Genomic DNA, 10,812 nt, shown 5'->3' with positions numbered 1-10,812 from the left:
CATGACAGTGGATAAGGCATTCTGTAAGTCCTTGGATGGTAGTTTTGGCAAAAGCATCATGTTCAGGGAAGACAAATCCATATCTAGAATAATAACCAATTCCAGTAAGAACAAAATGCTCTCCTTTCCAGGATGGAAGTGGTCCGATGTAATCAAGTTTCCACCAGACTGCTGGGTGATCACCCCAAGGAATGGTTCCATATCACAGACTGAGTGTTGGTCTCTGCTGCTGGTAGATTGGGCATTCAGCACTGGCAGTAGCCAGATAAGCCTTAGTAAGTGAAACTTCATGTTGCTGAGCCCATGCATAACCTCCATCCCTGCCACAATGGCCACTTTGTTCATGAGCCCATTGAGCAATGACAGGAGTAGCTGGGGGAAAAGGATGGCTGGCTTCCACTGAATGTGTCATCATGTCCACCTGATTGTTAAAGTCCTCCTCTGCTGAGGTCAACTTTTGGTGGGTGTTCCCATGAGACACAAATATCTTTACTACTTTGGCCCAGTCAGAGAGATCTATCCATATGCCTCTTCCCCATACATCCTTGCCACCAATTTTCCAATCATGCTTCTTCCAAGTCCCAGACCATCCAGCCAAGCCATCAGCCACAGCCCATGGATCTGTATATAATTGCACATCTGGCCATTTCTTGTTCCATGCAAAGTGAACAGCCATATGCACAGCTCGAAGTTCTGCCCATTAGGAGGATTTCCCTTCACAACTGTCCTTCAAGGAAGTCCCAGAAAAGGGCTGCAGTACTGCTGCTGTCCACTTTCAAGTGGTGCTTGTATATCGTGAAAAGACATCTGTAAACCAAGCACGAGTTTTCTCTTCCTCATTCAACTGATCATAGGGAATTCCCTATGAAGCCATAGGTGCAGACTGGGAGAGGGAAGGTAATGTGACTGGAGTAGAGACCATAGACATTTTGACCACTTCCTCATGCAACTTACTTATGCCTTCATGTCCTGCTCAAGCCTGATTTCTGATATACCACTTCCATTTAATGATAAAGTGCTGCTGTGCATGTCCAACTTTATGACTATGTGGGTCAGACAACACCCAGTTCATGTTTGGCAGCTCAGGGCTCATGGTGACTTGGTGGCCCATGGTTAGGTGGTCACTCTCTACTAAAGCCCAGTAAGAATCCAAAAGCTGTTTCTCAAAAAAGAGTAGTTATCTGCAAAGGATGGCAGGGCTTTGCTCCAAAGTCCCAAGGATAATGTTTTTATAGTAATCCCTTCAGATGGAGGGATTCAACAGAATTTACAGGCTCCATATCCTCATCTTCCTGACTATCTGCCCATATGTCCCCATTCCAGGTTTCAGGATCCCATTTTTTTCCTAATCGATGCCCTCACTTTAACTTCAAATACATTTTGGGTTGGCAATTTAATTGGTGTGGTAAGTCAGCGACCCTTACAATAAGACTCTGGGTTTGGTTTTTGTCATTATCAGCTCTTTTACTAGAAGAAATAAGACTTTCTTTCAGAGCACAATTGGAAACATTGAGGTCGTTTCTTTGGCACTTTAGCTGTGACTCAGCAGCCCTGAACTCATCTCACTCTTTCACCACTTTGTCTAGCATAAGTAGAACAAACCAGCTTCCTTATACCCCTCATGTAGACAAAATTGCAGAAAAGCATCAAATATGCAATCACAGAGAACCTCACTTCTCAAAAATGCTTGATGTATTTGTGGTGCTATTTTGCATATTAAGGTTGCCACCTCATGCCAAGGATTAGTAGGGCCCTCTTTGCTAACAGAGGCAAGGACACCAGTGGCTTTTATGATTAATCAAATTTTAGAACCAAAACAGAATTGGTGAGAACCAATTTAGGAAGCCCATCCTTATGATTTTGTCTCTCTAGAACCACCCTACTCTCAGTACCAAATGTGTTAGTCTGGCTCTAGAGAAACAAATCCAGTAAAGCTTATATATACGTCTAGAGAAAGAGAAATGTATCTTGGGAAAATATCTCACACAATTATAGAAGTTGACAAGTCCCAAGTTCTTGGATCAAATGTCAATCTAGAGGCTTTTCCCCAGTCATGCAGCTGCAAGGGCTAACAAACTCAAGGTTAGTAGGCAGTATTGGCTGTTGACTCCAATGAATAATGAATCCAAGATCTTCAGGCCAAATGGTGGATTGTCTGCTCATGGAGAGTTGGAGGCAGCACAACAGGATCCCGATCCACAGAAGAGTGTCTCTTTTCCCAGGAAGTCCATAAATATATCGGAAGCCAGCCACACCCTTAGGGAAACTCCTTTTCAATAGATTGGCTGCTCAGAACACATGCATCTGATTCCATCATGGGAATAATCCACATCACAATTGCTTAAACCACACAGAATTGTGGTCCAGCTAAGTTGACACATAGCTCCAACTATCATACCCACTTTCCATGTCCTCTTCTAAATCCAGCTTTCATTTCTAGCAGTTCCCTATTGATGTACTGCTACAATTTTTTTTTTTAATTATCTTCAGCAAAGTTTTACTTAAGTGTTAAATTCATAATATTGTTGCACAAGTTCTACATTCTGTGGGGTGACCTTTTTTTGGAGTGGGAATGAACATGAATCTTCTCCATCAGTTGACCAGGTAGTTGTTTCCCAAATTTCTTGGCAAAGACTAGTGAATGCTTCCAGCAGTACATTAATTTGTAACATCTCATTTGGTATTTCATCAATTCCTGGAGTCTTGTTTTTCACCAGTTACTTCATTGCAGCTTGAACTTCCTTTAATACCATTGGTTCTTGATAATATGCTACCTGCTGAAATAGTTGAACTTCAACCAGTTCTTTTTGGTACAGTGACTCTGTGTATTCTTTCTATCTTGTTTTGATGTTTCAAGTGTTATGACCAATTGTCCATAACCTAGATTATTACAATAGCAGCCACTTTAGTCATCCACCTTCCCCTACAATACAACATAAAGTCCATACTCATAAAAGCTACAAGAGTGATCTTTTTGAAATATAAGTCTGATAATATAACATCTTTGTTCATTTTTTCCCTTTACTTCTTTTCTCAAACAGCAAAAAAATCATAGCCACTATCATGGCTAATTATGTGCTATAAATTATGTTGCCTCCCCTAGTGATATATTAAACTTAACTCCTGGTAATTACTGGGCTTCAGCAATAAGGACGTTCTTGCCGTTCCTTCAAAATGTCAATCAGGATCCCTCTTCAGGAACTTTCTAATATCTTTTCCTTTTGCTTGAAATAATCTTTCCCCAGATCACTGTAGGACTATCTGCTTCTCTTTCTTCATATTGCCTCTTCAGTTTCACCTTATTGTTGAGACACTTTCTGACCATCTAATATAAAATAGTACACCAACTGCACCTAATAAACCTTTCTAGTCCTCTCACTTTCTATTATGTTTCTTAGAATTTACCATCACATATATGTTAATTCATATATTCTCTTGCTTACTTGTTATTTTAGCTCCATTAACCTGAAGAGTTTATTTATTTATTTATTTATTTGCTCAGTGACATGAGCCCAGCAAGTAGAATTGACATTGGAATGGACCTAACAGATGCTCAATAATTATTGAATGAATGAATGAATTTTGAAAAGTCAAGCTTTTTCTGGAAATCATTCTTCACAGGGGTGAACTCTATGTACTCCCAATTCAGCTGCTGAAGTGTTCCTTAATCATGTTCATCATGAATTTTCTTAATGGTCTATCTCCACTCGCTTTTGCTGCAGGGATTCCAAATATGCTGTTTCTTCGCCATCATATTCCACTCTTTCAACATCTTTGCATTTTTTACATGCTATTCTTCCCACATTAAATTCACATGCCCTCTCAATTCCCTAGTAATTCAGTACTCTTCCTTCAAAACTTTCTCAATTATCTCCTTCTCTGTATATCCGTTCTGATTTTTCTTGTCAATTAGTCATTCTTTAACCTGTGCAACATGTATTGTTATTCTAGTTATGTGATGCAGTGATGAGTTTCTCCACTTCATAACTTAGAAATTGCACTTTTGTTTCTCATTGATCCTCAATTTTCCCCATCTGCCAAACCAGACATAATATTAATGAAATTTGCAAATAAGCAAAGTAATCAACAAATGAATCACACCAAACTCCAAGGAAAAAAGTCTCAATTAATTATTTTAGTTTGAATTTCTTAGATAAATATAGAAACCATTGGAATTATTTTGAAAAAAAGTCATGAAACTATTAAAATGAAATGCCATTTATTCTAATGAAGAGCTGCTTAAGCATTGAGATTTGTGTGGCATTTTTCAACACTAAAAGCAAACTCTTCTTTTTAACTTTATGTACATTAACCTGTTCTTCACTGTTACTTCACAATGACCCTTTTGCATGAAAATCTAGTTTTAAAATAATTCCTCCTTTAGTCATTCTCTACTGTCCTATTTCCTGTATAAATTAATGCGAAATATGTTCTGACACTTCAGTGTGTTCACTTTATTAAATCAATTCTTTCTTCAATATACATGAATTTTATTTTGCCAAGAAACCAAAGTATTGGATAATGCCTTCTGAACAATTTTCTTTATATTCTTTAATGTTGGGAAAAATTAAAGATTTTATACTTATTTCCCTCTGCATTTAAGGAGGTAAAAGAAGTCACTAAAGCAGTTAAGAACAAAATATTGTTCAGAAATAAAATCCAACCTCATGCTAGACTTCTGTGGAGGAGAAAATAGATATTAAATGAACTGCTGTGTGCTGGATTTCTCTTAGGCCTCACTGGTTAATGTTTTCTATAGTTGCTCTTTGTAGGAATGTGTGTAACATTATTTGTAGGAGAAGCATCCCAATCATTAACAAGCACACACAGACACACACAAAATGCACACACACACAAACCATGTAACACTTGGGTAAAGCATCAAACAAGCTGATTACTTGGTACTAAATGTAGAAAAGAGTGTTGATATCCTTATGCCTTCTAAATCCCATTTTACCCAGTAAGACATTATATAGGGATTTGAAGTAAGATTCTGATGCTGGACATAACAAGCATATTTGCTTAAAAAGTATGGCAAAAACATATTTGGAATTCCATTTCTTGAGTCATGAATTGTGTGGCAATTAATATTGGTATATAATTGTTTCTATTTTTATCATTAGTTTCTAAATCAGGAAGTATAATTTTGATGATAACAGGAATTTACAATAGAAAGTTTTTATGTTTAAAATAATAATCTTGTAGGGAATTTATATTTTGAATGAATAAAAAAATTGTTCAGCTGAATTTTAAGAAATATCTTTTTCATAAATATATTTACTAGTTACCTGAGAATTACATATCTTATATAAAACTTTTTCTTCAGTTAATTAGAAGATCTTGAAAAAAAAGTATATATTAAGAAGTAATATTTACTCATTATTTTTCATGTCTGTACAGTTAACATGTTACAATTATGGCATAGAAATTAGTAAGTTTTCCCTTTTTTTGTGTGGTATTCTCCACCAATACATTGTTTTGATTTTTTTTTCCTTTCAAATTGACACATTAACATATGTACTTATTCAAAGGTGGTTTTGAAATGTATCTTGGGAATAAATGTAGCTTTGAGATATTGGAGAGGATTCTGTGAAATAATAATTTAAAACAGCAATAATATGTGAAATCAAAATAGTACTGGGAAAAATCACTGAATGCCAAAGCAACAGTTATTTCAGAAAATAGGATAAGTCTATTGTTTGTCCATATGAAATGTTATACTATATAAATAACATCTGTAGAAAAAAACATTTCATGTTATGCTAAGCTAAATATATCTTTTCTCTCAAAAACAGAAAGAGAAGAATAAAATTGATAGCACACAAAATGGACTCTAAGAGTAAAAATATATATATATATACTCTCATAGAAACAAGAAACACTTGTCATAGAGGATGATCTGGTTATAGCAACTGTGGTGCAAGACTTGCAAAGCTACCCAACCAAACGGTTATTTACTTGGCACCCATTTCCTAGTGGAACAGGCTCACCAACTTGTAAACAGGCATCATGCCATCCTAACAGATGGTTGTGAGTATTTTCAGCCAAGACACCATGAATGAACATCAAATGTGTTTGCTGAGGGCAACAGTCCCAATGAAAAATGCCCAAACAGCTGTCTGTCCTAAGGTTATGAACCTAGTATTGAAGGCATCTGCCACTCCTAATCCATCACTTCATTAGACTAAATTCTCCCAAACTCAGAAGTTGTTCTCTTCCTTTCATAGCAAATAACCCATAAGAAAAATTCTTTATAAGTGCATAATTTTGTTCAAAGTAATGTTTTACTTGTAAATTTGTTAATTTCAGTTAACATTTTGAATATATGCCCAAAGAAAAGAGCACATACATACTCAAATATGAGATCAAATAATATGCATTAGTATCATTATCATACTTATTATTTATAGTTTCAAATCCCTCTCTGATTATAAAAGTATACAAAGTTAGGAGGCCTTTTGGTTAGTAATTGTCTCTGTTGTTGTTGTTAGGAGCTGTCAAGTCAGCTCCTACTCACAGCGACCCCATGTACAGCAGCATGAAACACTGCCTGCTCCCGTGCCAGCTTCACACTCCTTGATATAAGTGAGCCCATCATTGCAGCCACCATGTCAATCCATCTTATTGAGGGCCTTACCCTTTTTTGTTGACCATCTATTTTACCAAGCATGATATCATTCTCCAGGAATGGTCCCTTCTGACAACATGACCAAAGTAGGTCAGGTGAGTCTGGTCATTCTCTCTTTCAAGGAGCATCCTGGCTGCACTTCTTCCAGAACAGATTTGTTAGTTTTTTTACCAGTTGATGATACTTTCGATATTTTTCTCCAATACCTCAACCACAACTCAAAAGCATTAATTCTTCTTCAATCTTCCTTGTTCATTGTCCAGCTTTCAATTGCATATAAGGTGATTGGAAATATCATGGCTTGGGTTAGGCACACATAGTCTTCAAGACGATTCTCTCTCTCTCTCTCTACACACACACACACACACACACACACACACACACACATATATATATAATGGTACGTTAAGCTTACTTCTTTTACAAAAACACATACAATTTCCAGTTGGATTAACAATATAAACATGAAAAGTAACAGCTTAAAATATTACAGGAGGAATCATGATGGACAGGAAACCATTACAATGTTACCCAGGTCGTGTTCTCTGGCTGCTGTCACCTCTCCTGCCCTTGCCTCTGGTGCACATTAAATATCCAAAACCAGGACTGACTCCAAGTATTTCACAACCAATAAAAAAGGAGAAATCTTTGAATTAAAGTCTGTTTTGGTTACCTAGTACCACTCTGACAAGAATATACCACAAATGGGATGATCTCAACAAACAGGAGTTTATTCTTACAATTTGGAGGCTTTACATCCAAGTTCAAAATGCCAGGTTCTAGGGGCTAGGTTAAAGCCCCTCAACCTTGGGGTCCAGCTTTGCCTCCTGCTCCCAGCCCACTGGAGCTAGAGACATTTCTTCACTCATGCAGCTGCTGGCTGCTGAGGCTGAGAAGCCCCAAGGTTGACAAGTAAAAAGGCACAGCCCTGTCATTACTGAACCACATGGCAGGCCATTTACTTAAGTCCACTGCAAGTCCCAAGGTTGGCAGAGCATTGCAGGCTGCTCAGCAATGACATGGCTACATGCAGGATCCAAGCATGTCATAGGCTAGAGATTATTCTTAAAGCTTCTCCTTATATACAGGAAGCAGACCACATCCCAAAGGCAGCTACTCTGCTGCTTGTGGTTGATCTCACCATGGAGTAGATTGCCAGTCTCTTCATGGGGAATACTACATCCAGATGCCCAGCCACTCAACCAGGCCCAGCCAAGTTGAAACACATGACAAAGTCTGAACTCAACAATGAAAAGAAAGAAAAGAGGAAGGAAACTGTGAAGAAAGTGATTGCTGCTATGACCGTGGGAAAGGATGTTAGCTCTCCCTTCCCAGATGAGGTGAACTGATGAGGTGACAACCTGGAACTAAAGAAAGTTGTGTATCCTTACTTGATGAACTGTGCTAAGAGCCAGCCAGACACGGCCATCATGGTTGTCAACAGCTTTGTGAAACACTGTGAAGATCCTAATCCACTGATTCAGGCTTTGGTAGTCAGAACCATGGGCTGCATCTGAGTGGACAAGATTATAGAAGATCTCTGTGAGCCCCTCTGTAAGTGCTTAAAGGATGAAGACCCCTGTGTTTGGAAAACAGCGGCAGTCTGTGTGGCAAAGCTCCATGATATCATTATCCAAATGGTGGAACATCAAGGATTCCTGGATTCTCTGTGAGATCTCATGGCAGATTCAAATCCAGTGGTGGTGGTTAATGCTGTAGCACCATTATCTGAAATCAGTGAGTATCACTCAAACAGCAATCTACTTGATCTGAACCTGCAGGACATTAATAAATTGCTGATAGCCCTGAATGAGTGCACTGAATGGGGCCAGACATTCATTCCTGACTGCCTATCTAATTACAACCCTAACGATGACCGAAAAGCTCAGAGCATCTGTGAGTGTGTAACTCTCCGGCTATCTTATGCCAACTCAACAGTGGCGCTCTCAGCAGTAAAATTCCTAATGAAATTTGTAGAGTTGTTACCCAAGGACTCTGACTACTACAATATGCTGCCGAAGAAGTTAGCCCCTCCACTTGTCAATTTCCTGTCTGAGGAGCCAAAGGCGCAGCACGTCACCTTGCAGAACATCAACCTAATGGTCAAAAAAAAGGCCTGAAATTTTGAGCAGGAAGTCTAAGTGTTTTTTTTTTTTTTTTTTTTGGGGGGGGAAGTACAATGATCCTATCTATGTTAAACTAGAGAAGTTGGACTTCATGATTTGGCATCCCAAGCCAACATTGCTCACATTCTGGCAGAACTGAAGGACTATGCCACAGAAGTAGATGTTGACTTTGTTCACAAAGCAGTGTGAGCCACTGGATGGTGTGCCATCAATGTGGAGCAATCTGCACAGCATTGTGTGAGAACATTGCTTGATCTCATCCAGACTAAAGTAAACTATGTGGTCCCAGAGGTGATGGATGGCATCAAACACATCTTCTGCAAGTTTCTCAATGAGTATGAAAGTATCATTGCTACTTTTTGGGAGAACTTAGACTCACTGGTTAGCCAGTGCTAGAGCAGCTATGATTTGGACTGTGAGAGAATATGCTGAAAGAATTGACAATGCAGATGAGTTACTGGAGAGCTTCTTGGAGGGTTTTCACGATGAAAACATCCAGGTGAAGCTCACTCTGCTCACTGCCATAGTGAAGCTGTTTCTTAAGAAACCATCAGAAACACAGGAGCTGGCCCAGCAGATGTTAAGTTTGGCAACCCAGGATTCTGATAACTCTGATCTTCAAGACCAGGGATATATTTACTGGCTCCTTCTCTCAATGGACCCTGTCTTAGTCAAAGAAGTAGTCTTGTCTGAGAAGCCACTGATATCTGAGGAAACAGACCTTATTGAGCCAACTCTGCTGGATGAACTGATCTGCCACATTGGTTCTTTGGCCTCTGTGTACCATAAGCCTCCCAATGCTTTTGTAGAAGTAAGTCATGGAATTCATCATAAACATTTGCCAATTTATCATGGAAGCACTGTTGCAGGTGACAGCCTTGTTGGCAACACCAGTGCAGCCAAACTGGAACAACCTCAGGTTATACCTTCTCAAGGTGACCTTCTAGGGGATGTTTTGAATCTTGGCCTTGGTCCCCCAGTCAGTGTGTCACTGCTCCCATAAATATGGATTTCTTAAGTGGAGGACTTGATAGTCTGCTTGGAAGTCCAGCAGTTGGGCAGTCCTTTATCCCATCATCAGTGCCTACAACCTATGCTCCTTCACCTACTCCTGCTGTGGTCAGCAGTGGTCAGCAGGACCTTTTTGAACTCTCCACAGGGATAGGCATGACACTTGGTGGATTTGTGGTGCCTAAAGCTGTCTGGCTACCTGCAGTAAAGGCTAAAGGCTTGAAGATTTCAGGAACATTCACTTACGACCAAGGGCACTTCAATATGGAAATGAACTTCACCAACAAAGCTTTGCAGCACATGACAGACTTTGCCATCTAGTTCAATAATCACAGCTTTGGTGTCATCCCCAGCACGACTCTGGCCATCCATACACCACTGATGCCAAATCAGAGGATTGATGTCTCCCTGCCTCTCAACACCTTAGGCCCAGTCATGAAGATGGTACCTCTGAATAACCTGCAGGTGGCTGGGGTAACCAATACTGATGTCTTCTACTTCAGCTGCCTAATCCCTATCAAAATACTTTTTGTAGAAGATGGTAAAATGGAGCACCAGGTCTTCCTTGCAACATGGAAGGACATTCTCAATGAAAATGAACTTCGGTTTCAGATTAAGGAATGCCATTTAAATGCTGATACTGTTTCCAATAAATTGCAAAACAACAATGTTTATATTATTGCCAAGAGGAATGTGGAAGGGCAAGACATGTTGTACCAATCCCTGAAGCTCACTAATGGCAATTGGAGTTTGGCCAAGCTGCGTGAGCAGCCTGGAAACCCCAATTATACACTGTTGCTGAAGTGTAGAACTCCCGAAGTCTCTCAGTACATCTATCAGGTTTATGACAACATTTTGAAAAACTAATGGACTGGTCCAGCGTCCTCCAGCCACCCTGTGATTTGCACAAGCCAAGAGCTCTTAACTGGAAGAAAGTGTATGGATGTGTAGAATCTGAACCCGAACACACTGAGGCCCCCCACCAAGGTAGTGACTAGTCTAACCTGTACTAACATTAGGGTACAACCTGCTGGAAAATTTGGCTTC

General features: G+C 39.3%; 1 pseudogene; it reads left to right on the top strand.

Annotated features, from left to right (window-relative positions):
• The first annotated feature begins 657 nt into the window (after window positions 1–657).
• LOC103212802 lies at window positions 658–10,632 on the top strand (annotated as a pseudogene).
• The last annotated feature ends 180 nt before the right edge of the window (window positions 10,633–10,812 follow it).

Source organism: Orycteropus afer, unplaced genomic scaffold (genome assembly GCF_000298275.1).
Source record: "Orycteropus afer afer isolate SDZICR_OR568_19922 unplaced genomic scaffold, OryAfe1.0 scaffold01109, whole genome shotgun sequence".
Classification (NCBI taxonomy): domain Eukaryota; kingdom Metazoa; phylum Chordata; class Mammalia; order Tubulidentata; family Orycteropodidae; genus Orycteropus; species Orycteropus afer.
The sequence above is the reverse complement of the archived record's forward strand: the minus strand, read 5'-3'. Positions and strand labels throughout refer to the sequence as shown.